This window comes from Dasypus novemcinctus, chromosome 17 (genome assembly GCF_030445035.2).
Source record: "Dasypus novemcinctus isolate mDasNov1 chromosome 17, mDasNov1.1.hap2, whole genome shotgun sequence".
In the NCBI taxonomy this organism is placed as follows: Eukaryota; Metazoa; Chordata; class Mammalia; order Cingulata; family Dasypodidae; genus Dasypus; species Dasypus novemcinctus.
The window spans coordinates 4731338-4758235 of NC_080689.1; the positions used below are offsets into that span (position 1 = coordinate 4731338).

Below are 26898 nucleotides of genomic sequence, written 5' to 3' on the forward strand. Positions count from 1 at the left end.
TGGTGATTGTAATTATAAACCCCAGAAAAACATGTTCTTAACCTTAATCTATTTCCTGTTGGTGTGAATTCTTATAAAGAGGACTTTCGATGAGGTTATTTTTAGCTAAGTTGTGGCCAACTGAACCAGGATAGGATAGTAACTCTACTACTGGAGACCTTAGAGAGAAGGCCACAGAGAGAAGCCAGGGGGAGCAGCCTGAAGAGGACGTCAGCGGAACTGGGAAGAGAAAGGAGAAGACGGCCACCATGTGCACAGCCATGTAGCAGAAAAGGACAAAGGATCGTCGGCAGACAGCCCTAGAACACCATGGTCTTCTTGGAGAAAGCGTCACCTTGACACCTCAACGTTGGACTTCTCCTCACCTCAAAACCAGGAGTCAGTAAATTCCCATTGTTTAAGCTAACCCACTGTACAGTATTTGTTTTAGCAGCTGGGAAAACAAGACAGCATCTCAAATTTCTTTCGGAAAATCTTAATGCCCATCCCTAAATCTTGGTCTTCTCCCAATTTCCCCCAACTTAATAATGGCATCACCATTCATCCAGTTGCTCACACCAAAAACCTAAGAACCATCCTTGATCCCTCTGTTTTTCTCAACTCCTGTTCCATCAATGGGCACATCCAGTCTGATCTCTCAAAAACGTAAATGGAATTCATCTACTGCCACCCTAATCCACACGAACAACATATCTCAACTAACAAGATAAATAAAGCCTTGTAATGGGTTTTTCCTGCTTCTCCTTTGCCTCCTTAAATGCAGAGGGGGCTTTTTAAAAATGCTAATCAGATTATGGTATGCTCTTGGCATAAAATTTCCCCATGGCTTCCCCCTGTAGAATAAAACTCAAAGGGCTCATGATAGCCTTGAAGGCTATCTACTCTTTCAACTTTATCTCCTCCACACTCCACACATTCCCTCTTTCCTCCTATGCTTTAGCCACACAGATTTGTTCTTTGAGCATGCCCAGTTTGTTCTTTCCCCAGGGCCTTCCCACTTGCTATTTCTACCGCTGGGGCCCTTCTTCATTCTTCTTCTGTGGCTTCTTATCATTTAGGACTAAATTCGATGTCACCTCCTACAGAGGCCTCCTCTCACTCCCTTTGTCTACACAGCCCCCTTGTTCCCACCTCAGTCACTCTCCATCACATTAGCTTGATTTGTTGTCGATATTCATAATAATTAAAGTGACCTTGTCTATACAGATGCCTAGCAATTAGTGGGTACCTCTCCCCTCCTTGCTCTTTGACAGCAAGTACATCACCTGTCTTGTTTACCACTATACTGCCAGTGCCTAATGAAACAGCACCGAGTACATGCTCAGTAAACACTAGGTGAAGGAACAAATTAACAGAGATTAGGAGATTTAAAAGGGGCAGTATAAAGAGGGCTACTTAAGAATTGAAGAGCATTATGCCAATAAACTACCAATATCCTGTAACTTTGATTAGTAAATTTCCCTCAAGAGCTAACTGAAATAGTTTAAGCACTAGAGTCAGTAAAGTAATTGTTCAATGGCTCCACTGCAGTTTAGTGTATTAGCTTCTGGACAGGATACCAAAGAACACAAGAGGCACGATTTACATATATATACACACACATATATACATATATATATATTTTTTTTTTTTGAGGTAGTAGGTGACCAGGGATTGAACCTAGGACCTTGTATGTGGGAAGCCGGCACTCAACCACTGAGCCACATCAGCTTCCCTACAATTCATATAAAGGAAGAAACCTTAATGAAGGTGACAGGAGGACATCACGTGTCCTATTTCTATTCTTATCTTTAATCCTAGGTTTTCTGATAAAGAAAGCCAAACAGGTCAGAAAAACTCATTTCCATTGAGAAGAAGGTTTGTAAAGTTTCATCTTAATCAGCACATTAAAGGTAACTTCCTTTCATTCTTGCCTAAGAAGAATACTTGCCACCACCTCAGGAAAAGGGCCCTCTACATTTATATTTTCATCTTAAACCACGAACTGCAATCCTGTGCCTGTTCCACATCTGTGTTGAGGTACTGGATCATATACTCTCTCAGGGACATAGGTTTGCAATGATTCGAATAGCAGTACTGGATTGATGTGAGTTTAGTTTCCCAGCATGAATGAATCAATCTAACAGCAGTTTCTAGATTCCCTGTTCTGCCTGAATATGGCTAATCATTTTCTACAAATATCTTTCATTCCACTCACAGGGTAACTATATATGTATCTTTGCTTGGGACAGTTCCAATTTACAACCATCACCCCAGAATAATTATGAGCATCCCCTTCATTCTCAAGTGCCCCAGCTTGACAATAAATTATATCATCCTAACTAGAGAAGAAATAACGTTAATTTAAAATTTATCTGGGTGGGAAGCAGATGTGACTCAAGCGATTGGGTTCCCATCTCCTGGTGAAGACAAGCTGTTCTCCGAGGCAAGCTGGACTGCGCAGAGGGCTGGCCCACACAGAGTACTGACCTGCACAGCATGCCGCCCTGCACAGGAGTGCTGCCCTGTGCAGACTGCTGACCCACACAAAGTGCTGGCCTATGCACAGAGCTGGTGCAGCAAGATGACGCACAGAGCTGGTGCAGCAAGATGACGCAACAAAAAGACACAGAGGAGAGACAATAAGAGATGTAGCAGACCAGGGAGCTGAGGCAGTGCAAGAGATTGAGCACCTCTCTCCCACTGCAGAAGATCTCAAGATCTTCAGTGCCTCCTAAAGAGAAGAGAAGCAGACACAGAAGAGCACACAGTGAATGGACACAGAAAGCAGACACCAAGCGCAAAAAACTGGGGGCAGGGAGAAATAAATAAATAAATTTTTTAAAAAAATTTATCTATAGTCAAATGACTAATTAAGTGGTCACAGAGTAGTCTAAACCTAGTGAAAATCAACTAACAATACAAATTCTATAAATAGGCACAAAGAGCAAAGTATATCCATACACTGAAAATGAGGGATACACTGTTCATGTTGAATAGGACTGATCAAAATAAGACACAGAATTTGATACTGTGCCCTAAACTTTATTTACCACGTATGCAGGGAGAGTAAAACCCATGTCTACTCTTTATGCCAAGACCCAACCCTAAAGATGTTTTTGAATTAACAAGGACAAAAATGTTATATAGTAGCCAAATTACAAGAACCTCGACCAGAATCTTGCTAGAAACTAGGGAACAAAATGATAGAAAGCAGCTCTAGGGTAACATCAGCAAAAGAGTGGAGTAGGTACCTTTGAGGACCATCCCTCCCATAAACACCAAAAAAACTGGCAAAAACTGTGAGAATCCACCTCATCAGAGCTCTGTAAGGTAGCCAAAGGTTTACAGCAACCTAGGGTAGGCTTTGCCAGGGATAGGAGATACCTGTGGGATTTTACCGAATCTTAGCCTCCCCCCACCGGTGCCATGGTGGTCATGAAGATGGCAGCCTATGTGCCCATGTGGGCACCCAGTCCTGGAGGGGACAGAGTGGGTCTTGTTCCCAGGGAGCTGTGCCTGTCCTCAAAGGACTGCCGCAAGGGGCTTCCTTTATGTCACCTAAGGTGGAACTCTTAGGGCAGAGGAGTTACAAGGCCCTTAAAAAGAATGAAAGTGAAATGAGGAAGTTATTGCAAGCAGGGGTGAAAAATTAGAGTTGGGGCAAACAAGAGACACATCAAAAGTCTAGGAGAGAAAGCTGGACAGTGATACTTTTTCTGGAGAACAGGAGCTCTGAAAAGTCATCACGTATATAGGGACCCCTAGAAAGCCATGTGCACACTCATGACTGGACTCACAAGTCCTGGCATGCTGATGTTTAGGCCTAGCACACATGGAAAATGAAGGCTAAGGCAGAGATGTAAAAGGCTGCGCTAAATGTTGAAGGAGTGCCCTGTTCACAGAGCCAGTCCACAACAACCTGGAGAGTGTTTTTCTTTCCTCTTTCTTCTTCCTTTCTCTCCCTCTCTCCCTCTCTCCCTCTCTCTCTCCTCTCTTTCACATTCTACTTTTTACGTATCACAATATGTAAAATGTACAGTTTTAACCAAAAATTATGAAGCATATTAAGAAACAATAAAGTTTAGCCCAATCAAAGAAAGAAATCAACAAACACTGTCCCTAAGGAAGCACAGCATGGGACTTAGTAACAAGGGCTGTCTTAAATCAGCTCAGAGAAGTAAAGGAAATCACAGAAAAAAAACAAACATAAGGAAACCAGGAGAACGATGTCTCAACAAATAGAAAATAACAATTAAGAGAAAGAAATTATAAAAGAAACCAAGTAGAAACGTTGGAGCTGAAAAGAACATAACTGAAATGAAAAATTCATGACAGTGCTTCAACAGCAGATTTGAGCAAGCAGAAGAACCAGTGAACCTTATATAAATGAAATTATCCAGTCTGAGGTTCAAAAAGGAAAAAAATGAAGAAAAATGAGCAGAATTTAAGACAGTTGGGGGACACCATCAAGTGTATCACCATACATGTATGGGAGTCCCTACAGGAGAGATAAAAGAGAAAGGGGCAGAGAGAATATTCAAAGAAATAATGGCCAAAAGCTTGCCAAATTTGAAGAAAGACAGGAGTCTACACATCCAAGAAGCACAACAAACCCCAGATTGACAGCAAGACACATTATAATCAAACTGTCAAAAGCCAAAGATGAAGACAGAATCTTGAAAGCAGGGAGAGAAGTGATTCGCAACATATAAAGGATCCTTAAGAGGACTAACAGATGATTTCACAGCAGAAACCATGGAGACCAGAGGCAGTAGGGTAACAGGAAGTACTGAAAAAAGACAAATGGCAACCAACAATTCTACATCCAGTAAAACTATCCTTCAAGAATCAAGGAGAAATTAAGACATTCCCAGATAAATACAAACCTGCTATAAGAAATGCTAAGGGAGTCCTTCAGACAGAGAGGAAAGAACGCAAGGCAGTAACTATTAACAGAAGCCACAAGAAGAAATAAAGAACAGTAGCAAAGGTAGCTAAATATAAAAGCCAGTATATTATAATTTTGGTTTCTAACACCTCTTTTTTTCCTATGTATGATTTAAAATAAAATGTACAAAACAGAATTATAAATCTATCTTAATGAGCATACAACATATAAATATGTAATCTTTGACAACAATAAAAGGTGAGGAACAGATATTTGTAAGAGCAGAGTATATATTATTGAATTTAAGTTGATATTAATTCAAACAAGGTTCTTATACATTTAGGATGTTAATCTCCAAATTACTAAGAAAATAGCTAAAAATATATACAGAAGAGAAAATGAGAAGAGAATCCAAACAGTACACTATTGTTACAACCCACCTCCTGAAGGGCACGAGTTCGTGAGGCCACAAGACCAAAGAACACACCTGGCATTTAGTCAGGCATTAGTTTTACTGGGACTTAGAGATGGGAGAGAAACTTTAATGGCAGTGGGTCAAAGAATGAATGAAGTTAGCACTCCACAAAGAGACAGGAAAAATGAGGGGTGGTGTAAGGGGTCTCAGAACCAGGACATTCCATAGGGGTGATAACAAAGACACTCTATGGTGTAGAGAACAGAGTTCCTGCTAGGGTCCCATGACAGTGCGCATGGGGTTTGGTGATATTTTCACTACACCCTTAGGATAGGTGTTTACCAAGGACATTCACTACTTTGAGAAGGCACCATCTCTGCCTTCTCTCCCTCTGGGGAGGCAGCTGCATGCTGAGGACTTAGTTGGGACCGGGGCCCTGGGTCCCAACAATCCACCCCCAGATAGCAGCCTATATTGACCATAGGACAAGCATTGCATCCACATTCCATAGCAACAGTATAAAAGACAACCGAATAAGAGAAGACATACACAGCATTGAACATTAATGAGGGCACAGGACCCACCTTGTGACACAGTAAGAATATCTAAAGGCATCCTATTTTTAGTTGAGTGGTTTCTTCGTTTATTGAGGAAATTGCTTTTCGGAGTCATCAGCTCCCTGGGAACAAGGCCCACTCTGTCCCCTCCAGGACTGGGTGCCCACATGGGCACATAGGCTGCCATCTTCACGACCACCATGGCACCGGTGGGGGGAGGCTAAGATTCGGTAAAATCCCACAGGTATCTCCTATCCCTGGCAAAGCCTACCCTAGGTTGCTGTAAACCTTTGGCTACCTTACAGAGCTCTGATGAGGTGGATTCTCACAGTTTTTGCCAGGTTTTTTGGTGTTTATGGGACTACCCGGCAAAAAAAAAAATGGCCAATGGGTAGAACCACCAGGGGCACGCTTTACTCTCTATCTAGCCTTAATAGTAAAATTATACAACTCAGAACAGCAGCCCACATCACCGATTCCCTCTTGTCTTTCCATGCAGACAGGGCGATGCCATCTAGGGGGAAAGACTCAGCCATTAACCATCCTAAACCATTATAACAGCATATCCTAATAAAGGCCAGGGCTTAGTCACCTGTTCCCTTACAAGGGAAATATATATATATAAATATATATAGTTGTAAGTCTCACTGAAAGCAGCTGAATCTCTGTCTTAAATGAGAAGATCTTATTTCAGACTTGTCAGTGGACCGTATTCTGCCATGCCAGCAAGGCATTCCACGCTGTCCAATGTGCAGTAACAATAAGGGGCAGATCATGCTGGTCTGACAGTATACAAGTAACATTTCCATTAGGAGATAACAAAGTAGTCCTGGATTTTCAAACTGGACCTCATGACCACAGTCTCTTGGTGGGCTTTATTCTGACCATCTGCCTTCCCTGTTTCTAATACTAACTTGCCTCAACTTCCCCCTCACAGAGTCTACACCCTTATTCTTAAGGGGGAGCTGAAGGGCAATGATCATTCTTCTGTAGCTGCTTCCTGCTGGTTAAGGGCAGTAGAACCTGCCTGACCAGGTGTGAAACTCTCTGGCTATTCTACTGAGGTTGAAGAAAGGTGAGTCCAGCACTATGGTTGGAATTGGATTAAAATCCCCGCATGAGGAATACCTTGTTCTGGAAGGCAATGATTCTGGAAGAAATAAACTTAGTTACTAAAATAATTAAGAAAATGTTGACAAGTGGCCCCAAGAAGGGGACCAGCCATGACATACTAGACCACGGGAATGAGAAAAGCCAGATGCCGCCAAAGGCTACACATCCTCCTGAAGCTGATGGGCTTGCTCTTGTAAGTTTCGAATGCTGTCTAGAAACTACCACGTCCAGTGCCACAGTGGTGGTTATGCCTAGGACAGCTGAGAGAGGGATGAGGAGAGGCACTGCCCTAGACATAAACTCACGAAGACAGTATAGGCAACAAGATAAGCATAGGGCAAGCTAAAGAAAGACAATATTTTAAGAGAGCCATTCTTTTATCTTGTAAGCACATTCATTAACTATTTAGAAAATGAATGTTTACCAAGACTTTTAACATGTTCAATATCCCTCTGCATATGATCTAGAATAGAAGAGATATTATCATATTCATGAGGTATATAGGTACACCTCTTAATACTAATCAATGCACAAGTTCCTCTTTGAGCTGCAGTTAATAGATCTAAGCTCCAGGTTTGCAATACCATAGGTATTGTCTCTCCAGGGGAGAGGCGATAATGCCAATTTTGTCTGTTTAGGTTCTACTCACATGCTCTAGTAATTATTGCTCCACTTAGTATGTCCTTCACACAGTCAGCGTGCTACAGCACAGGTGATGCTAGAGAGAAGCTAGGAAGGTAGGCTCCAGTATTTCACTGGCCCGGTGCACATCACCCTACAGCACTATGAAACAGAGCCAGCCTGTAGACAGTGTCCATTGTAAATATGGCCACATCAAGCCATTGCCAGCTGCTGCAGGAGTCTGAAACTGCAACATACTCTCCATCTGCTTTAGAAACATAACCAGAGATGTGGTAGACACCTTGACTGTTTTAGGGGTCAGTGATCATCCTAGCCAATAACAAAAATGGAGAGGCACCATGCAAAGACCCTGGGAGACTTTGGGGAAGAGGGCAGACTAGAAAGACATGGGACTCTCTTCTCCTACAGAAAAATAGCTACAGGACAAGATGAAAGAGCCTGGAAAAAGATTTTCTAAGGTTTAGGACACCAGGCGAAGGCTGGACACTGCCAAGAGGAGAGAGGGACAAAGGAGAGGAACTGAGAGGACAGAACTGGGAATTGAAACCAGCAGATGCTGCAGCTGGCACCCTCCCCACACTGAAGACATGTTAGAATTCTTGGGCCTCTGGGCCTGTGGCCACAGACAAAGTGGGCTCCAGGGACCCATCACCCCAAGCAAGGGGAGAGAGAGGACACAACCTAAGACTGACTCAGTTTCTGACCCACAAATTTGGCCTGCTCTGTCCCACCAGCCCTTCTAAGCCAGGTGGGACCACAGCATGGTTTGCCTGGGAGCCAGCACAGGGCTGGAGAAATCCCACCCTCGCAACCTCCCTCTCTTCCAGCCAGGACTGACTGTTGAGGACACAACTCCCCAGGAAACAGGAGAGAGAGGGACAGAGCTTAAGGCTGACTCAGCTTTCGACCCACAGTTTGGTCTGCTGTTCCTAAAGCCCTTCCAGGCCGGGGGGCCGCACCACTGCCTGCCTTGGAGCCAGCCAGGGGCTAAAGATACATGACGCTCTCAATCTCCTTCTCTACTAACTGGGAGTGATTTTTAAGGGCTCAGAGGGGAGTGGAGGTATATCCTACCAGGGAAAGTGGAGGGGGCGTCCAGAAAAGGCTGGAGAACTGTCTCAGAGAAAGTTTGAGTTACAAGGCTCTTAGTCTCCAGGCAGGAAGCTCTACCACATTGACCCTGTGTCACAACTGACCAGGCATTGAACTGAGAGCTGCCAGACGGCACCATCTGCTGGCAGACAAAGGAGGTGCACTGAAGAAAATTTGAAACGAGAAGTTTTTTTCTGACTGCTATAGCCTCCCTCCCAAAGGCCCTAGAAGCAGGTCTACAACCAATTGCTGAGTCCAGAGCCCACTTTTGAGCAACTAACAGGGACAATCCTAACAATCCAGGTCAAGCCAAGAATCAAAGAGCAGTGGTAACACACAGCCCCCTGCCACTAAATACTGTGAAAGAGAAAGAAATTGAGCATCTGAGTAAACTACATCCTAATCAGATGCCTAGACATCAGCAAAAAATTATAAGCCATACTAAGAAAACTGAAGACATGACCCAAGAAAAGGAATGCATCAGAGCAGAAGAGATGCAGGATTTAAGAAAACTAATCAGCAAGATGCACACAAATTTCCAAAATCAAATTAAGAAGGTGAAAGACAATATGGCTAAAGAGATAAATGACATCAAGAAGACACTAAACATGTGCAAAGAAGAATTTGAAATCCTGAACATAAAACTAACAAAGCTCACAGGAATGAAAGACACAATAGGTCAGATCAAAAATGCATTAGAGGCATACAACAGCAGATTCGAAACAATAGAAGAAAGAATAAGTCATACCAAAGACAGAACAGCTGAAACTGAAGGGAGAAAAGTACAGAAAAAGAATGGGAAAAATTGAGCAGGGGCTCAGAAAGTTGAACGATAACACAAAACACAACAACATATGTGTCACAGGAGTTCCAGAAGGAGAAAAGAAGGGAAAAGGGGCAGAAAGAGCATTTGAGGAAATAATAGCTGAAAATTTCCCATCTCTCACAAAAGAAATGAATTTACATGTCCAAGAAGCACACCATACCCCAATCAGAATAGACCTCCTCCAAGACACATACTACTCAGACTGACAAATGTCAAAAGATAAAGAGAAAATTCTCAGAGCAGCAAGGGAGTAGCAAACCATCATGTACAAAGGATGTCCAGTATTGCTTAGTGTGGTTTTCTCTTCAGACACCATGGAGGTGAGAAAACAGTCGTATGATACCATTAGAATACTGAAAGAGAAAAACTGCCAGCCAAGAATTCTTTATCCAGCAAAACTGTCCTTCAAATATGAAGGTGAGTATAAAATATTCACAAGCAAACAGAAACTAAGAGAGTTTGCAAAAAAGAATCCACCTTTGCAGGAAATATTAAAGGAAGCCTTAGAACCTGAAAGAAAAATAAAGGAGAAGCCTGGAAGAGAGTATAGAGGAAAGAATAGCAGAAAGGATAACCAAAAGAGTAAACAGCCAAAAATATGATATGACATATGAAAACCAAAGAACAAAATGGTGGGAGTAAATAATGCATTTAGAGTAATATCATTGAATATGAATGGATTAAACTCACCAATCACAAGATGCAAGCTGACATAATGGATAAAAAACCATGAGCAATCCATATGCTGCTCACAAGAAACTCACCTCAGACCCAGGGATACAAACCAGCTGAAAGTGAAAGGTTGGAAAAAAATACTCCACACCAAGAGTAACCAAAAAAAGCAGGGGTAGCTATACTAATACTAGACACAACAGTCTTTAAATGCAAAAAAGTTATAAGAGATACAGAAAGCCATTATATATTAGTAAAAAGGACAATCGACCAGGAAGATATAATCATAAATATCTATGCACCTAACCAGGGTGCCCCAAAATACATGAAGCAACCTCTGACAAAACTGAAGGAAGAAACCGACATCTCTACAATAATCATTGAAGACTTCAACACCCCATTCACATCATTAGATAGAATAACTAGACAGAAGATCAACAAGGAAACAGAGAACTTGAACAATATGATAAATGAGCTAGATCTAACAGACATATATAAAACACTGCATTCAAACAGCAGGTTATACATTCTTCTCAAGTATCCATGGATCTTTCTCCAGGATAGACCACATGTTAGGAAATAATGCAGCTCTCAATAAACATAAAAAGAATGAAATTATACGAAGCACATTCTCAGATCATAATGGAATGAAACTGGAAATCAATAATAGGCAGGAAAAAAGTAAATTCGCAAATGTATGGAGGCTGAACAACACACTCCTAAATAATTAGGGGGTCAAAGAAAAAATTGCAAGTGAAATCAGTAAATATATTGAGACAAATGAAAACAAGAACACAACTTATCAAAACTTATGGGGAAGAGGATGTAGCTCAATAGATACCGCTCCGGCCTGCCACATAGGAGGTCCCTGGTTTGGTTCCCTGTGCCTCCTCGAGAAGACAGAGAGCTGGCATGATGGGCAGGCACAGCAAGCTGACTCAACAAGATGATGCAAAAAGAGACAAGAAGAAAAACATAATGAGAGACACAACAAAGCAGGGAACAGAGGTGGCTCAAGCAATTAAGAGACTCTCTTCCACATTAGAGGTCCCAAGTTTGGTTCCCAGTGCCTCCTAAAGAAACAAGGAGGACAAACAGACACAGCAAGTGCAAACAACAAGGCAGTGGGAAAAGATAAATAAATCTTTAAAAAAAGAAAAAAAAAGAAAAACATGGGATACAGTAAAGTCAGTGCTGAGAAGGAAATTTATAGCCCTAAATACCTATATTAAAAAATAAGTGCTAAACTCAAAGATTTAACTAAACAACTAGAGAAACTAGAAAAAGAACAGCAAACCAATCCCAAAGCAAGTAGAAGAAAAGAAATAATAAAGATTAGAGCAGAAATAAATAAAATTGAGAATTAAAAAAAAAAAAATAGAGAAAATCAACAAAACCAAAAGCTGGTTCTTTGAGAAGATCAATAAAATTGACAAACCCCTAGCTAGACTAACAAAAAAAAAAAAAAAAAAAAGAGGGAGAGAGAGAGAGAAGATGCAGATAAATACATCAGAAATGAAAGGGGGGGGGAGTTACGACTGACAGAAAAAGAACCATAAGAGGATATTATGAGAAACTGTATGTGAACAAACTAGGCAACCTACATGAAATGAACAGAACCAACAGTGATGCTACAAGAAATACAAGAACTTAACAAACCAATCACATTTAAAGAGACTGAATCAGTCATCAAAAATCTTCCAACAGAGGAAAGTCCAGGATCAAATGGCTTCACAGGTTAATTATACCAAGCATTTCAAAAAGAATTAACACCAATCCTGTTTAAACTCTTCCAAAAAACTGAAGAGGAGGGAAAATTATCCAGCACATTTTATGAAGCCAATATCACTCTAATACCAAAACCAGATAAAGATACTAGAAAAGACAATTACAGACCAATCTCTCTAATGAGCATAGATGCAAAAATTCTCAACACAATACTTGCAAATCGAATCCAACAACATATCAAAAGGTTTATATACATTACAACCAAGTGGGATTTATTCCTGGTATGCAAGGCTAGTTCAACATAAGGAAATCAATCAACGTAATACACCACACTAACAAATTAATGGGAAAAAAACCACAAAATCATCCCAAATGATACAGAAAAGACATTTGACAAAATCCAGCATCCTCTTGTTTAAAAAAACACTTCAAAAGATAGGAATAGAAGGAAAATTCCTCAATCTGGTAAAAGGTATATATGAAAAACCCACAGCCAACATCGTACTCAATGGGGAAAGGATGAAGCTTTCCCTCTATGATTGGGAACAAGGCAAGGATGCCTACTGTCACAATTGTTATTCAGTGTTGTACTATAAGTCCTAGCTAGGGCAATCAGACAAGAAAAACAAATTCAAGGCATCCAAACAGGAAAAGAGGAAGTAAAACTCTCACTGTTTGTGAATGACGTGATCCTATACTTAGAAAATTCTGAAGTATCCACAATAAAGCTACTTGAGCTAATTAATGAGTTCAGCAAAGTGGCAGGATACAAGATCAACAGTAAAACTCAGTAATGTTTTTATACAATAGTACTGAACAACCTGAGAAGGAAATCAGGGGGAAAATTCCACTTACAAGAGCAACAAAAAGACTCAAATACCTAGGAATTAATTGAACCAAAGAAGCACAGGACCTATATGCAAAAAACTACAAAACAATGCTAGAAGAAATTTTAAAAGACTTAAACAAATGGAAAGACAATCCTGTGTTCATAGATTAGAAGAATAAATATCGTGAAGATGTCAATCCTACCCACACTGATTTATAGATTCAATGCAATACCAATCAAAATTCCAACAGCTTACTTTACAGAATAGAAAGGGTTAATTACCACATTCACTTGGAAGGGAAAAGTGCACCTGAACAGGCAAAAGCATTCTAAAAAAGAAGCGCAATATGGGAGGAATTTCACTGCCTGACCTTGGAACATATTACAAAGCTACAGCATGGTACTGGCATAAAGGTAGACACATCAATCAGTGGAATAGAATTGAGAGTCAAGAAATAAACCTTCGCCTATACAGTCAACTGGATTTTTTGTTTTGTTTTGTTTTTGATCTTTAGAAGCTGGCTTTATTTTTTTTTTCCAATTTTTTTGTCTTTATTTTTTTAATATTACATTCAAAAAATATGAGGTCCCCATATACCCCCTACCCTCTCACCCCACTCCTCCCCCCATAACAACAATCTCCTCCATCATCATGAGACATTCATTGCATTTGGTGAATACATCTCTGAGCACCGCTGCACCTCATGGTCAATGGTCCACACCAGAGCCCACACTCTCCCACATTCCACCCAGTGGGCCATGGGAGGACATACAATGTCCGGTAACTGTCCTGGAGCACCACCCAGGACAACTCCAAGTCCCGAAAATGCCCCCACATCACATCTCTTCCTCCCACTCCCTACCCCCAGCAGCCACCATGGTCACTTTCTCCACACCAATGCCACATTTTCTTCGATTACTAATCACAATAGTTCATGAAGAGAATATCAATAAGTCCACTCTAATCCATACTCTATTCCTCCATCCTGTGGACCTTGGAATGTTTGTATCCACTCCACATCTATATCAAGAGGGGGCTTAGATTCCACATGGCTGCTGGATGCAATCCTCCTGCTTTCAGTTGTAGGCACTCTTGGCTCCCTGGTGTGGTGGTTGACTGGTTTTTGGGAAACCTATCAAGTCCATGCTAATAGGAAAACAGTCTCTTCAACAAATGGTGCTGGAAGAACTAGATATCCATAACCAAAAGAATGAAACAGAACCCCTATCTCACTCCATATACAAGAATCAAGTCAAAATGGATCAAAGACCTAAATATAAAAGCAAGGACCATAAAATATCAGAAAATGTACGGAGACATTTTCAAAACCGTGTAGTAGGTGGTGGTTTCTTGGACCTTATACCCAAAGCAAGCACAACAAAAGAAAAAGTAGATAAATGGGACCTCCTCAAAATTAAACACTTTTGCACCTCACAGGACTTTGTCAAAAGGGTGAAAAGGCAGCCAACTCAATGGGAGAAAATACTGGAAATCACATGTCCAATAACTGTTTATTATCCAGGATATATAAAGAGATGTTACAGGGAAGTGGACTTGGACAAATGGATAGGGTGTCCACCTACCACATGGGAGGTCCAAGGTTCAAACCCCAGGGCTCCTTGACCCATGTGGAGTTGGCCCATGCACAGTGCTGATGCATGTAAGGAGTGCCCTGCCATGCAGGGGTGTCCCCCATGTAGGGGAGCCTCACGCTCAAGGAGTGCACCCCATAAAGAGAACCACCCAGCACAAAACCAAGTGCAGCCTGCCCAGGAATGGCACCGCACACACACAGAGCTGACACAACAAGATGACACAACAAAAAGAAACACAGATTCCTGGTGCTGCTGATAAGGATAGAAGCGGTCACAGAAGAACATGCAGCGAATGGACACAGAGAGCAGACAACTGGCGGAGGGGGGCGGAGAAGGGGAGAGAAATTTTAAAAAAGAGATATTACAACTCAACAATAAAAAGACAAATGACAATTAAAAAATAAGCAAAAGACTTAAATAGAAATTTGTCCAAATAAGAAATACAAATGGCAAAAAATCACATGAGGAAATGCTCAACATCACTAATGATTAGGGAAATGCAAATCAAAACTACAATGAGGTATCTTTTCACATCTATCAGAATGGCCACAATTAAAAAGACAGAGCACTCCAAGTGTTGGAGGGGATGTGGAGAGATAGGAACACTTATCCACTGCTGGTGGGAATGCAGAACGGTACAGCCACTGTGGAGGACTGTTTCGCAGTTCCTAAAGAAGTTTAATATAGACTTGCCAAGTGACCCTGCAATACTATTACTGGGTATATACCCAGAAGAACTGATAGCATCTGTACACCAATGTTCATAGTGGCATTATTCACAATTGCCAAAATTTGGAAACAACCTAGGTGTCCATCAACCAATGAATGGATAAACAAACTGTGGTGTATTCATATGATGGAATATTATGCATCTGTAAGGAGAAATGAAGTCATAAAGCATATGATAACATGGATGAACCTGGAGGATATGTTTAGCGAAGCAAGCCAGACACAAAAGGACTAATACTGTATGACTGTGTTATTATGAACTAAATATATTGTGTAGCATATTGTATGATTCAAAAAAAAGTTATATGCATCCAGTACATTTACTTGAGAAATGCATGTTTTTATTCAACTTAGTTTTATTTTACTTTTTTGTTTATATTTTCAATCATAAAATGTACAAAATAAAGTTAAAAATAAAAAAAAGGATACTGGGGGCCTCACTTCAAGACACAAGAGAATTTGACGATACCGAAGTCTTTATCTTTTAATTTTCATACACTTTCTAAATACTTTCAGTGCAGCTTATATCAAATGATCTTAACTATTTTAGTATTTTACTTTTATACCTTTACCATGATTACATTAATTAACAGGTATTTTATTTTAGCAGTACAAGAAAAACTACTTTCTCCATTATTTTATAAAAAATCTAAGATTTCCAACAGAATCAAGATTATCATCTCCCTACCACCACTTTAACACACAAATTGAGATGATCTCTGACATGTTTCCTTGTTATGAAGTTACTTTTTGCTATCAACATCAATGTAAGTTTCTATTTAATAATGGCTCCCTGGAATTAGCCATTTAAATATTTCAGTTTAGAAAATGCTTTTATGAACTTCCTGTAACTGTTCATAACCACATAGTCTATGGTTACTTCATCTCAAGAAAAAATTTCACATTTAAAAAAACACTTTCCCTTATTTAATTCTACATTCCATAATACCTTCTACAACTTCCTATATTTATTCAAACCTTGTCCTACATATTTCCACCCCGATTTTATGAAAAGCAGCCATTTTATCTTAGGACAAAGCATATTCCCGTAAATAAACTTATAAAATTTTAGTCAGCATTGACTATGAATTCATTTCCACAAACTTTTTCCTTCTTCCTATATCCATTTAAGTCTCATATCCCTCATTCTGTTCTGTGAAGAAAACAAACTGTTCATTTCAATCTAGGCAAAAACAATTTTTTTCAAGAGGTTTGTCATAATTTCATTAGCCAAAACTTAACAATTTTCATCATCTTGAAGATTTAATACACATAATACTAATTTATTTCATTAGCATCCTATAAACCTAAGGAGATTACATCCAACCTAAATAAAATTGAAACCATTATAGTTTATATAAAAGATGTTCTTTTTAGTTCCTTCCTCCACAGAAGGCTAAAACATCTTTTTTTTTTTTTTTAAATAAAATTCTAAAACTGTAAATAACCTTAAAAGCATACTGACTGCCAAGTTCTGGAATATATTATAATGGTTTCATTTGTTCAATCATAATTTAGAAAAATCTTTCCATAGTTTTCAAGGGCTTTTTCTTCACTTACTGAAATTTGGCCTTTGGATTATTACTGTCATTTTAAAAGCTGTTAATTTAGTTGGGGAATTACAGGACAGACTATACAAAACAAAGATTATTCTGTAATATCCCCTTCATCCCTATCATTTTAATTTCTAGGCCAGTAGACAGAATTCTAGGCTAAGCTCATACCTCCCTTATCTTTCCATACCCAGCCCATCCCCTTAGTTTCCTCACTGGTTTTAATGGAATTCAGTCAAGGTTAGGAGACCCTTGGGGTGGGATAGGCTATAGAAAGATTATGGGAGAATTCAGGATTTTAGATGACTTTTTTTCCTGTTTGGCTTTTCTAATTTGGACTCCAGGAGTACTCATTTACCAATATAAGTGTTTATTTAATTTTTGGCCACTTGAATAGATCTCTTGTAAGAATAATCATTTGTTAATTTAATATTACCATCCGGAGGTACAAAAATTTATACTGAACAAACCGACAAACCCAAAAAGAGTTAAGATACACCCATGGAAACAGAAACTCACTACTTTGACTCCTAATTCTCCCCGCTTTGGTGTGGCTGTCTCCAGACTCCCTATCACTTCCCATCTCTGATTCTTACTCCTTTTAAGATCTCTGGAGTCAGTGTTGCTGTAATATGCAAGCTCATTCTTGTAAACACTTTTATTAGTAACCAGCAACCAGTTAGGAATATGTGAGCAGTATAGATGCAGTTAAGCACTAATTTAGCAGTTTAAACAGACAGACAATTAACACATATCTTCCGGATTACTATTCTTCAGGAGTACACTTAAGACTCAAAGTTCAGGAGTAAGTTATTGATTCAAAACTGAAAGTTCATTTTAACACCTTGATAAAAATTCTGATCAAAGTAAAATGTCACTAAAATTTAAAACATTGTCAAAATAACATTCCATTTAAACTCTTCCACAGTTTACCCAAGTATTATGTATGGGCTTTCAGTTTTGCCATATATTTTCAATTGCAGGTTTACAAAAGCTGCTAGCATTTTTTTTCCATTTTTTTTTAGAGTTGTCCAGTTCAAAGTTACTAAATTTTAACAGCACCTAATTAGGCTATCCAGACCTAGTTAGAATTAACTTGGAACAGAACAGAGAACACTGATGTTGCTAAGTTTTTACACTTCTCCAGTAGTTAAACTGATTCTATTAGCTCCACTAGCTCACAAGCGCACCAACCTGGTGGCAAGAGGTTCACAGAGTTGCTGCCGGAATGTTTTTCCTATCAGTAAACTGCTACTCCCATCAGCATTTTCGGGGCATCCCATACTGGCACGGAGTTCCATACTTGTCCTGGAGGGCAACCACCCCTCCTCACGTGGACATTACAAGCCAACGCGGGATTTCCCCCCCAGATTCTCCTTTCCCTGAGCTCATGCCTGCTAGTCTCCTGACTCATGACTCACCAACTATTACAACCCAACTCCTGAAGGGCACAAGTTGATATAAGGGGTCTCAGAACAAGGACACTCCACAGGGTATGAGAAGAGAGTTCCTGCTAGGGTGCACATGGGGTTTGGTGATGTTTTCACTACGCCCATGGGAAGGATTTCATCAAGGATGCTTACTGCTTTGGGAAGACTGCAGTTTATGATACCATCCAGCATTCTCATGCCTAGGTCATGCAGGCAGCTACATACTGAGGACTTAGTGGAGGTCTGGGCCCTGGACCTCCACAACTACAAAAAATTAAACAGAAAAGAACACAGTAATTAAGATATATAGAAAACAATTAGCAAAATGGCTAAAGTAAGTCCTTCTGTACCTGCAAATACTTTAAATGTAAATAGATTAAATTCACTATTAAAAGACAGAGACTGGCAGAATGGATTAAAAAAAGAAAGATCCAAGGATATATTGTTTACAAGAGATTCACCTTAGATCCAAAGATACAAATACTAAAAACGAAAGGCTGGGGGAAAAAAGATATTACATGCAAATAGCAACCTTTTGGTTATTTGGGTAGCTATGCTAGTATCAGACAAAATAGATTATCAGTCAAAAATTTTAAAAGAGATAAAGAGAGTGTGGATGTAGTTCAGTGGTTGAGCACCTGTCTCCCATGTACAAAGTCCTGGGTTCAATCTCTGGTACCTTCTTTAAAAAAAGGGGGGGAGAAGAGAAAAAGGTTATTATATATTGATAAAAGAGTTGATTCATCAAGAAGATATAACAATTATAAACATATATTCACCTAACAGAGCCCCAAAATATATAAGGCACACACAGACAAAATTGAAGAGAAATACAGACAATTCTGCATTTATAGTGGGACTTCAATACCCCACTTTTCATAATGGGTAAAACATCTAGATAGACGATCAGTAAGGAAAGAAAGGAAATGAAGAACACTATAAACCAACTAGACATAACGCTCATATATAAAACATTCCATCCAACAACAGCAAAACATACATTTGTCTCAAATGCATATGGAACATTACCCAGTAAAGACCATAAGTGTGGCCACAGAACAAGTCCCAATAAATTTTAAAAGGCTGAAATCAGTCAAAGTATCTTCTCTGACCATAATGAAATGGTCCTAGAAATCAGTAACAGAAGGAAAATGGAAATTTAAACAATACACTTTAAACAACCAAAGGGTCAAAGAATAAATCACAAGGAAAATCAGAAAATACTTAGAAATTAATGAAAATGAAAGCACAATATACCAAAATTATCAAACACAGCAAAATCAGTACTCAGAGAGAAATTTACTTTAAAACTTATTACCATGCTACTTGGACATAATCAAAACAGTGTTGTGCAGGCATCAGGATGGACATACAGACAAACAGAATAGAACTGAGAATGCAAAAATAAATCCATACACCTATGGTCGATTATTTCTCAACAAGGGTGCCAAGACCAATCAATGAGGGAAGAACAGTCTCTCCAACTAATAGCCCTGGGACAACAGGACCTCCCCACACTAAAGAATGAAGTCAGAACCTTAGCTTTCCCCATGTACAAAATTAACTCAAAATGGATTAATGACCTAAATATAAGAGCTAAAATCATAAAATTCTTATTAGGAAACCAAAGGTAAATCTTCATGACCTTGGTTTTGGCAACACATTCTCAGATATGGCACCAACAGCACAAGCAACAAATGAAAAAAACAGATAAACAAGAATTCATAAAAATTAAAAATTTTTGTGCATCAAAAGTCATTATCAACTGTCCCTGCAGCATGTCCTCTCATGGCCCACTGGATGGAACGTGGGAGAGTGTGGGCTATGATGTGGACCATTGACCATGAGGTGCAGCGGTGCTCAGAGATGTATTCACCAAATCCAATGAAGGTCTCATGATGATGGAGGAGATTGTTGCTATGGGGGGAGGAGTGGGGTGAAGGGGGTGGGGGGTATATGGGGACCTAATATTTTTTGAATGTAACATTAAAAAAACAAAGGCAAAAAAAAAATTTTAACATCCTAAAAAAAAAAAAGACATTATCAAGAAAGTAATCTCTGAATGAAATATCTGGAGAAATCATATACGTGATAAGGGTCTACTATCCAGAATATACAAAGAACTCTTACAACACAACAACAAAAAGACAACCCAATTTAAAAACGGGCAAAGGACTTGAATAAATATTTCTCCAAAGAAGATGTACAAGGAAGATATTCAACAAGCACATGAAAAGAAGAGTGTGGAGAAACTGGAAGCCTCATGTAATGCTGTTGAGAATGCAAAATGATGTAGCTGCTGTGAAAAACTGTTTGATGGTTCCTCAAAAATTTAAATATAGTATTACCATATGATCTAGCAAGTCCACCCCTAGGCATATGTCAGCCAGCCAAAGGGGTGCTGATATAAAATACCAGAAATCTGTTAGCTTTAATAAAGGGTGTTTATTTGGGGTAGAAGCTTACAGTTACCAGGCCATAAAGCATAAGTTACTTCCCTCACCAAAGTCTATTTCCACATATTGGGCAAGATGGCTGCCGAAATCTGCCAGGGTTCAGGCTTTCTGGGCTCCTCTCTTCCCGAGGCTTGCCTCTCTCTGGGCTCAGCTGCTCATTCTCTGGTTTCTGCAGCTGCAAACTAACATGCAAACAGCTTGTCTCTTCCTGGGGCCTTCTCTCTTTCCTCATGACCAAGCTCCTCTTTGCTTATTTTCCAGGGCTCCAGCTCAAAACTCCCTTCTCTGTAGTGCAGTTTTCCTGTGAGTCCCCACACACCAAGGGGTCGGGGACTCAAAGTCCTACTGACCTTGCCCAATCAAAGCCTTAATCATGATTTAATCAAGTAAAAACGAAACCTCTGAATACACTATACCCTAATAGGTCCAGAGAGACAGACCAGTTATAAACATAATCCAATATTTCTTTTTGGAATTCATTAACAATATCAAACTGCTACAGCATATATATCAAAGAATTGAAAAAAGGGACTCAAATACCTATGCATAAATGTGCATAGCAGCACTATTCACAATTGCCAACAGGTAGAAACCAGCCATTGATGGATGAGTGGATAATCACAATGTGGTCTATCCATACAGTGGAGTATCACCCAGTCATTAAAAGGAATGGAGTACTGATACATGCTATCACATGCAGGAACCTCAAAAATACACTAAGTGAAAGAGAACACACAGAAGGTGATGTATTATGTCATTCCATTTTCAGTAAACATTCAGAATAGGTAAATCCAAAGAGACAGAATGCAGACTGGGAGAAAAGATCTGAAAATCAAGAGAGGTAGTAGCTGTACAACACTATGACTGTACTAACCTCCAGTGAATTGTTCACTTTAAAATTATTAATTTGGGGGAGTGGATGTGGCTCAAGCAATTGAGCGCATGCTTCCCACATGGGCAGTCCCAGGTTCAGTTCCTGGAGCCTCCTAACAACAACAACAACAAAAAAAGCAAACAAATGAAAAAACCAACTCAGGGAAGCCAGTGTGGCTCAGTGGTTGAGCACGAGCTTCCCTCATATGAGGTCCTGGGTTCAATAGCCAGCCCCAGTACCACTCCCCCCCAAAAAAATTTATTAATTTTATGTTATATGAATTTCACCTCAATAAAAAAAAGCTATAATGTTATTATATTTTTTTAAACGGCAATGATATTTTGTGCCATTATTATAAGCAGTTCATATGTTTACAAATATACTGACTTGAACTGCTGCTGGTATTTATATGTACATATTCAATAATTAGTGTAATTATATATTTAGATTGTCTTAGTAGAGAAAAAAGGCAACTTTCAGTCATTTACCCTAGTTTTACTAATACTTTCAAAAAAACCTTTTCTCTATCTTTACTGCCAGACAAGTAATCTAATTTGCAAGTCAGTTTTCTCATCTACTCAGAGGGATGATAAAGTCTGCCCAAGTTTTTCCACAGTACAAAAACATGAAATGAAAAAAATAGATATCGTGACTGTAAAGTTATTTTTTATTGTTTGAAAGTTTTGCTAATTTATATTTATTAAAATTTTCACAAAGTTATGTCCAAAATGCTTACCAGAAGAAAAAGTATTTTTAAAATTTAAAGCATACTACAGAAATGGCAGTTGAGAGGTAGGGAAAAAATTCTTTTCAGTGACCTCCTTAAACACAAAACATATAAACTTGTAAGACTGTTTTCACACACTACTGTAAAGCCTATTTTTCCATTTTTGGAATAACTGTTTCTTATAACAAGGTGCAAAATTTTACATCTATTTATGACGAAGGCTACTTGGTCACCCAAAATCTTGCCTTCTCTAAGCACTGATTCCAAATGACTCCAGGTGATAATGTAAGTACCTTGCTTGTTACTGCACACCCTGGGTGATCAATATTACTGGCAAAAGAGTCTTTAATGCCTTTATACTCTAATCAGATCAGAGAACCAACCCCAGAAAACAAAACCTATTCAGTTTCCATCCTTAAGGTTCTGTTCCTCTGGAATCTTCTGACACTAATTTCTGTAACAGCGATTTCCATTCCGAGAAACAGAACCATTCTGAGTGATACAGAATAAGGGAGCGGTCAGACAGCTGACAGAGGCGTCCACCCAAGGCTGCTGCCTGTGTGCGTGGCTTAGGGCCTCAGGGCATTATAGGTCAGCTGGGTCAGCACCAGGGAAGGAAAACAGGAGGGCAAGTGGGGAAGAGCAAGAACAACCTGGGACCTTCTGGCTCACTGTCTCCAGTTCTGTTGATGTAGGTGACCTACAAGACAAACTGGAGTTGTCCATGGAACCTGACACGCGCCTACCCAGGACTTGGAGAAGCCGAAGGAGGAGATGCGGAGGGCGCTGAAGGAGCTCTGGCCTGAGCGCTGTCCCACAGCAAGGGGAGATGGCTGTCGGCAAGAGTGTGCACTAGCTGTCCTGGACTGGCCTTCAGTGCTTCACCTCCACCTTCCAAATCGCACACAGATTTCCTGGTGATGAACCCAACCCAAAACCACACAGGGGCGGGAACTCTGGAAAACACAGTTCCAGATTAAGCTGACCAAGGACAAAGGCAACATTTCCAGTAATTCAGCTCAATGTTTTTATTTTAATTTTGTCATCCCAAGTTTTCAGTATTCTGTTAAATTCCCAAATCTGATAACTATTAAAGATATTATTTTCTCTTACTGGAACACAAACTCCATTCTTTCAGGTAAGGTGGATATGTAAACAGGTTTAGCTTTTGTGTCCCACAGCCACAAAGGCTGGTCTACAGGATAAGCACACAACTGAGTTCAGTCATTTAAAATCCAAAAGGCTTCCCTGTGATTTTCTAGGCAGCAGCCAGAGAGGAAGTCTTCCTTTGCCTCTTATGTCACAAAGCTGTTGGGACACAAGCTACAAGGGCTTACAGGTCTGTCCCTCTCCCACGGAGAAAACACTCAGCGCTTGGACAGAATGAAGGAAACGTACAGAAAGAAGAGAGAGGGAATGTGGAGAGGGAGGGAGAAGCTGAGAAAGGGAGCGGCCTAATGCTGCTCATGGACTTAAATCCGGGTGCCCCTGGCAGTCAGGCGGCTGGGAGCCAATAATGTCCCATTTTTGGTTTAAAACAGTTAAAGGAGAGTTTCATTATTGCAATGAGAAGATCTGATTTATAAAGTATGTGTATGAAAGGATTAACCAAGTAGGCCTGAGGCTGCTAATCTTACAAAGTTCTACCTCTAAGGGTGGCCCTAGCTGGCATCTGAGAATTTGGGTAAGAATGGCTCACTGTGCCTAAACAGTTTGTATAAACAATGTGCTTTATGCTGCACATCTGCCTTCCTTCTGAGGGTCTGGAAATTTGGTATGTGCCAGGCAGAGGGTGCCAACGTGACCAGCTCCCTGTAAAAACCTGATGTTCCGAGTCTCTAATGAGCTTCCTTGAAAGATGCATCACGTGTAGTCACAATCATGCTGGAGGATCTAAGCGTGTCCCAGAGGACTCCACGTGAAGAGGACCCTTGCAGGTTTGCACCTGTTCCCTCTGGACTTCATCTTGTGTGCCTTTCCTTGGCTGATTTTCACTGCACTAACTCTTAGCTATGAGGACAACTACATGCTGAGGCCTGGAAGTCTTTCTAGCAAATGACTGAACCTAGGGGTGGTGTCTTGGGGACCCCCAACACTAAAGCCATTCATTCAAGAAACATCTGAGCACCTCTGTCCCAGGCGTTCCTTAATGGATTCTCAACACCGATCATACAGTTCTGTACAAGGCAGAAGCTGCGAGGCTGAAAAGGACATGATCATCACAAAATCACAAGATTTCAGGAAATGGTTCAGAAGCAGACTCAACAAGATCTGGGGACCAACTGGTACTATGGAGGGAGAGGAAGGGGCACAGGAAGAGAAAGGAAGGAGGAAAGTATGACTGAAATTGCCAGTTTAAGCACCTAACTGAAGCCTGAGATAAGATTTTAATCATGCTGAGTTTGAACTATAAATATCCAGCTGGAAACATCTACTACATGTGCAGAAATAAAGACAGGCACTCAAAAACTAGAGTGGATGTGATAGCCCTATACAGCATGGCTGAGGACATGGAGCTGAATGAAACTTGCCAGGAAAGAGCCCGAGGAAACGCCAGCATCCAAAGGACAGGTCAGAGGCAAGGAGTCCAGGGAGAAACAGTGTAAGGAGCAAGAGAAAAACCTCTTAACCTTGATGTGATTCTCTGCCCCAGCCTTGTTCCCGTGAATGGCAGTCTCTACTAGAATCATACGGCTGGGACAAGGAAAAGCCTTTGATCAAAGAAAGGGTAGGAATGGTGGTCTAGGCAGACATAATTATCTTCCAATTTTTAAAAAATGTGAATTTAAGAGGAGATTTAAGACTTAGTCAAAGAAGTAAGTAGTGTCACAGAAGGCAAGGAAAGAAATTTTCAGGAAGACTGATTAACAACTTTTAATACTTGAGAGAGGTGAAACAGATAAGAACTGAAAAGTATTTACTAGATTTGTCCATTAGGAAGTATTCCTAATAAGCTAACAGTAGTCTCTGGAGAATGGTGAGGTAAAAAAGCCATTCAACTTGGAGCTAAGGAATAATCAAGAGGCCAGAAATCAGAAAAAATAAGTACAGACTAAAACCTTAAGAACTTTCAACAGGAAGAACAGAAATACCTACAGAGTAGCTGAAATGGAAATAAGTAATACAGCTGAATTTTGTTTTCCAGGATAGAAGCAGCTTGAACATAATTACAGGGTAAAGGGAAGGAATCACTGAAAAGAGAGAAGTTCAAGATATCTGTGTGACATCCTTCCTGAGAGAACAGGAAGGAACAAAGGGGGCTGATAAATGATGATATATACAAGAATGGCCAAGGAAATGAAGAGATGGGTATGTGATTTAAATAAGAGAATACGATATATGAAGGATATGGGTTGCATGTCAAGTGGAATATTTTGAGATTTAGATTTTGGAAGTTTCTGCTGCTGAAGTAATCCCATTAACATCTTTAGAAGGAGCAGGTATAGCTCAGTGGTTCAGTGCTTGCTTTCCATGTAGGAGGTGGCCCCAGGTTCAATTCCCAGGACCTCCTGAAAAAAAAATAAAGTCTTTAGAAGAGAGGAAGCCAAGGAACTAGGAGACTAGGATATTATATTAATGAGCCATAAAACATAGTTGGTCAGTCACTGACAAATACCCTGCATGGGGGAAATGCTGAGGAAAAAAATCCACTAGCATCCTCTACCAATATTCATTCCTCCAGATTAGCATCTCCAAGGGTATCAATTCACTAAACCGCAGAAATCCAACTGCATCATTATCCAGCTCCTGTTCCATTTTGCTGACAAATATATCAGGAGCACTCTAAATGCCTAACTGAAATCTTGATTCCCTATGTCTAATGTACTCTCAATCCAGGAAAGGGATCAAAAAGGAAATGAGCTTCGGGTGCTGTAGCAGTTTGATATGGTTATGAATTCCAAAAATAGATATTGGATTATGTTTGTAATCTGGTCTGTTATGGGCATGATTAAGTTATGATTAGGGCTTTGACTGGGCCACATCATTAGGGCATCGAGTTCCCACCCTGTGGTGGGTGGGGCTTATAGATAAAAGGCATGGCAAAGGACAGAGTTGGAGCTTTTCATGCAAGGGTTTCTGACATTGCAGTTTTGATGTTGGAGTTCGATGCTGAAGTCCTAAACTGGAGTCCCAGGAAGTCAGCACACAGAGGAAAGAGAAGCAAGCCCAAGGAAGAGAGGACCTGAGCCAGGAGAAGAACACAAAGGAATAGAGACAGCTCCTTAGACATAGCAGAAACCCCGGGAGAGAGATAGAGCCATTCACCTGATAGTCTACAACAGACCTTGTGAAGAGAGGCAAAGTCTAGAGAGCCTCATAGTCTACAGCTGACCTTGTGGAGAAAACGGAGGGGCTGAGCCCAAAGGAACCCAAGAAGCCTGAACCCTGGCAGATTTCGGCAGCCATCTTGCTCCAACATGTGAAAATAGACTTTGGGGAGGGAAGTAATTTATGCTTTATGGCCTGGTATCTGTAAGCTCCTACCCCAAATAAATACCCTTTATAAAAACCAATCAATTTCTGGTATTTTGCATTAGCACGCCTTTGGCTGACTAATACAGGTGCTATGAGTTCTTTCATTTTCCACCCCTAACATATATGCAGCATCTACTAAGTTCTAGGCTCTCTATCACATAGTAGAGCTTCATGAGTAAGCCATGCTAACCAGCAATTCCACTGAAAGACACCCACATGTGTACAAGGAAACATATTATACAAGGATATTCATGCTGGTGCTATTTGGATTATGAAAAATTCAGAAACATCAACAAGAGAATAAAAAATAAAA

General features: G+C 40.1%; 1 protein-coding gene across 13 annotated transcripts in view; it reads right to left on the reverse strand.

The window, feature by feature from the left end:
* Positions 1 to 26898, reverse strand: part of MGAT4A (alpha-1,3-mannosyl-glycoprotein 4-beta-N-acetylglucosaminyltransferase A) — a 183045-nt gene that overhangs the window by 136328 nt on the left and 19819 nt on the right. The window lies entirely within an intron of this gene.